Below are 4595 nucleotides of genomic sequence, written 5' to 3'. Positions count from 1 at the left end.
CAGTCCAATTTGTATCAACGGAAGGCATTACCACAATAGTAATGATAGCAATATACACTTAGTGGGGAAAAAAATCAGTTATGGACTATAAAGTTAGGTTAAAATGGAATCTATAGTTTACACGAACAAAACTTCTATACCACCTCATACCATGGAAGAAGTCAAGTTGCAGTACCGAAATTTCAAAAAAATTTATAAATTATATTCCACCCCACCTCCAAATAACCAAAACCATTTGAAAGAATCATTAATACCCATTGGGCAAGTTCTAATCTCTCATTTGCAAAATAGTGAACATGCATGCCATTCCGATTTTCCATTTTTTTTTCTATACCAGATTTCATATAGCTGTGTATTGCTGTAGCAGAGTGAATGTGGCTCAGTAATTCTAGTTTCTTTTTCTGCAAGTATTTATTGAAATGCTTAGAGTATCTTATTACAATTTCAGAGTGGTCTTTTTCTACACATAATGGGGTTTCTTCAGGGTTCAAATTATTCTTTAGCAAAGTGATGTGCCTACCCATAACAGTTTAGGTCTGAATATCAGACTATAGTTGAATTCATCCCCCTCAATTTTTTAAATATAGCTTCTGCAAGTATCTAAAGGCAACACTAAACAGAAGCATTGGAAATTTGGATTTCATTACATTAAGGTTAAAGCCAAAGTAATTTTTAGCAAATAGTTCCTCTATTTAACAGTACGCTTTTAAAGCAAATAATTAGATTTATAATTTCAAGAAGGATAGAAATACATGATAAATATTTAAGAAGTTTATTTAAAAAAATAACCTAGCAGGTTCAAAGTGCAGTCCTCTGCTACAACCTGTAGATAAAACAACCAAATGTTAAACCTTTGTGCAATGGCAGAAGGAAGTATTCAATTACATTTTTTTTTTCCTCAGGTGTCAAAAAAGTAATCACGGTTTTCATATCCCAATGCTCTGAATAAATTGGGTTTCATCATACTAAAATTAAGCATAGTAATGTAGGAAAATACCACAACAAAAGTTATAAAAATATATTTACCTTGTAGAGTCTCCTTATCGTGCAAGGATTTCTGGCCGTCCTTTACCTTGCCACACACCTGAAATAATGATATCAAGTGGTGAGAACATTGCCAGTTCTTTTAGATCATACTATATATAAAAAGTAATTTCAGGTGTCAAAAGAGTAATCATGGTATTCATAACCCAATGCTCTGAAAAAAAGGGTTTTCATCATGTAAAAATTATGTAATGGTGCTATGGCCTAAATTTAACAGTATAGCCCAAAGTAAATTAAAATATATAAATCTTTACCTTGTAGCCAAATTCATGGCGATGAACAATGGATCCGACGTCACCACACGTCTGTAAATATAAAATATAAATTAGATTTCCATTTCCCTTTCAAAATGCGAAGCAAATACGAAGGTTTGAGTGTTCCGGCATAAACCTAAAAGATAAGCTAGACAGCTCATCTCTTAACGATAAGTAGCCGGGAGTTTAATCTTGCGTTTTTACGACCAAGATACAACTGATGTAACCTGGAGATACCGAACGCGGAAAAGACTTTAGGCGACATGCCAACAAATACACATTTCATTGAACTAACCTTCGGACAATTAGGCTTTCTGGGGTGGGATTAGTCATGCTGCATTTTATATTCACCATTTATATGGTTTTCATTATTAACTACGACATGCCAATATCAATGCTACATCACAAGACTTATAAAATTCTTAAAATATAGCCTACTTAGATGCCCAGCCCAGATAAGCTTTGCACATCACAGAATGGTTAGATTTGTAAATATAAATCACTATGGCTTTTAAAATGGGCATACAAGTCCAATAACCGCCCCCCCTTCCCATATACAATTTGTCAAGGCTTTCATTCAGCCCAAAATTGAATTAGAAATGCACATTCATAGCTTTAATATTTTAAATCATGACAGGAAACTAGGAATTTTCAGCCACTTTATATTAACTCTACAATAACTTAGTTTGCACATTTCAATACAAAACTTTAACATACATACCTAGCCAACATCTTCACACAATACACTCCACTGCATGTCACGAGGAACGGCAACTTCTGCAAGAAGAGACATGTCATCAGTAAATGCAGATAAAATATTCTGCTCCACACTTCATTTTTAACGTCAGACCTCTTTAACAGAATCATTTAATTCATAAACACGGACCAAGAGGATTTACTCATCACTTCGGATTAAATATTGTGAAAACGGAAACAAATCCAACTCACCAATTAAAGAATTGCAGTATTCTATCAGGTCATGCTGGCTGCAACAATGCCATTCCTGTAAAAATTGTGAAATAAAGTTAATACATGCAATAAACTAAACATCTGCATTTCTTGCAAGAAATATTCAGACCTCTTTGACAGAATCATTTAGATCATAAACACGGACCAAGAGGATTTACTCATCACAATAGAACGGATGCTGTTTACACAGCTAAACCATTTTGAAATTTGAATATATATAATTCAGCAAGTAAACAAGGCAATTAAGCTAGCGATAAATTGCCTCTATAGCCTTATTTGGTGTACTAGTCACTAAGGACTTTAATTAAGTTTAGATTGAACTAATGGTGAACTATTTCTAAAAAGTATTAATCACTTAAAAATTAACAAATTGCAAGAAATAACTTTAGGGTAGGACATAAAGACAAGGAATGTAAAAATAGTTTAACTTGATTCTATACAAAATTAGAAGCCACTGCAATCTTACCTCATTCTATCCAAACGTCGCGACGTTCACAGACCATGGCGCCTTCCTGTAAAAATACAAAAAACAAAAAAAAAAAAAAAAAAAAAAAAAAAATAAAAAAAAAAAAAAAAAAAAAAAAAAAAAAAAAAAAAAAAAATATTACCACTTGTCACAATGCTACCACTAAAATTTTTAAAACACATGTACATCAGACCTCTTTAATAGAATCATTTAATTCATAAACACGGACCAAGAGGATTTACTCATCATATCAAAGACTTTGAAAGATAAATATTATAATAAAAACTTACCACTCAAAGTACTCGAGAGGGTTTCCACCTCCTGGCCAGGTCATGTTGATGACAAAACTAAGCAAGCTTCCTGTAAAATTGTAGAAAATAATGCATTACAGGACAGACAAGGTTATGTCACAAAGTCATTTAAATTTATTACCATCAGACCTCTTTAACAGAATCATTTAGATCATAAACACGGACCAAGAGGATTCACTCATCACGAAGTATTTACTGTATCTAATAACCTAATATTAGTTATCAAACTAAAAATGTAAGTCGATATTGGATCTGGCATAGGAGGGTGGTCTTAATTTTCCCTGTACTAGAAGATCTATGCAAAGGATTCAATAAAAGAAAAAGGGAACAAGAGGAAACAATGAATATGGCAAAGATTTAACCCTCTACAAAGATTCCATGTGCTCGAGAAAATACAGCAACAGGGCCTTTAGCATAGTTGAGCTACTTGACTAAACTTAGAAAAGGCGATACAAAATCTCGGCATCAAGAGGTAAACATGAAAATGGCCAACAAAAAAAATGCAAGCCTACACACTAGACACATGACAATTTTATTACATCTGTCCATTTGACTTCAATAACTTGAAATAGTATTGGATAAATCAACACTATCCATGCACCTTAAGCTCCAGCAAAGGTCAACAAGTCTCGACTATTTGAGATGCACCCTGTTACCCTGCTTTCCATAATTACAAGCAAGATAGTTACAATGGACAGTGCAAAACATTTATGCAAAAATTTCATGCCTAGATTTATAGTTTTTGGCAATACAATCTCGAGACTTTAATAACGATACCCCACCCACAATTCAACATTAGTATACTAAATACTTTAATGCAGCTTATTTTGCGCTTATACTAAAATGTCTTACCCTAATCCTAATACGATTTTGTAATCCAATAATAGACTATGGTACATGAACTCACCTTTTTTCAGAGCATTTCAGAGACTATGTCATGTCTGCATTACCCGGAATCTGAAAAGAAAAAATTAAACCATTTATTTTTCATAAAATTCTCACAGTAAATCACATACCATTTCACCTAAAAATATATATATATATATATATATATATAGGGTTACTGAAACTTGGTAGTGTTATGCCAGTACACTGAAGTAAAGATTGAAAAATTTGTAAATATCAATATGGAATTTCATAATCTTAAAATACAGTATTCTATCATTTCATAGAAAAATATTTAAATAAATTTATCTCCCACAACTAGAATGAGCTATAATCTTTTGAAATAAAGAAGAGCAAGATTATGACAAGACAAACTCCAAAAATATATAGTAAAAAATATAAATTATCAACCAAGATATTGAAACCACATGGTAAACCGGCCACGTGTTGAGGAGGGACCGTTGGGAGTGCCGGTCAAATAGGGAGACTTACATAGACATTCTAAGTCTATTTCGCATTGGCAAGGTATATTACACATCTTATTACATAGGACCTCTTAATTAAAACACGTTTGCTTGGCAATTTATAGAATTTGTCTCCATTGAACCGAAACCAAAATACCATATGAGATATATGAATTCGCTATATAGACTTCTTACAATGCAT

The 4595-nt window shown here is 32.7% G+C and overlaps 1 long non-coding RNA gene and 3 other non-coding genes across 5 annotated transcripts in view; all 4 read right to left on the bottom strand.

Annotated features, from left to right (window-relative positions):
• Window positions 1-758: 758 nt before the first annotated feature.
• Window positions 759-4595, bottom strand: part of LOC122245438 (uncharacterized) — a 4248-nt gene continuing 411 nt past the window's right edge. Inside the window, exons 2-9 of one of the 2 annotated variants that reach the window (XR_015191803.1) lie at window positions 3952-4001; window positions 3024-3093; window positions 2734-2779; window positions 2247-2301; window positions 2020-2075; window positions 1299-1350; window positions 1027-1084; window positions 759-823 (exon numbers count right to left, since the gene is read on the bottom strand). This is a non-coding gene — a long non-coding RNA (uncharacterized LOC122245438). Of the gene's footprint in view, window positions 1085-1298; window positions 1351-2019; window positions 2076-2246; window positions 2302-2733; window positions 2780-3023; window positions 3094-3951; window positions 4002-4595 lie in introns of both variants that reach the window. The other variant, XR_015191802.1, reaches the window with a different exon arrangement.
• On the bottom strand, window positions 2367-2437 carry LOC122245440 (small nucleolar RNA SNORD18). Its single transcript, XR_006222525.1, has one exon. It is a non-coding gene; the product is annotated as a small nucleolar RNA SNORD18 (small nucleolar RNA).
• Window positions 2917-2987, bottom strand: LOC122245439 (small nucleolar RNA SNORD18). The gene has a single exon (XR_006222524.1). It is a non-coding gene; the product is annotated as a small nucleolar RNA SNORD18 (small nucleolar RNA).
• Window positions 3164-3234, bottom strand: LOC147472222 (small nucleolar RNA SNORD18). The gene has a single exon (XR_015192412.1). It is a non-coding gene; the product is annotated as a small nucleolar RNA SNORD18 (small nucleolar RNA).

Source organism: Penaeus japonicus, unplaced genomic scaffold (genome assembly GCF_977035675.1).
Source record: "Penaeus japonicus unplaced genomic scaffold, GWHDUDI00000001_assembly GWHDUDI00000002, whole genome shotgun sequence".
NCBI lineage: Eukaryota > Metazoa > Arthropoda > Malacostraca > Decapoda > Penaeidae > Penaeus > Penaeus japonicus.
This window is presented reverse-complemented; position numbering and strand designations above follow the sequence as displayed.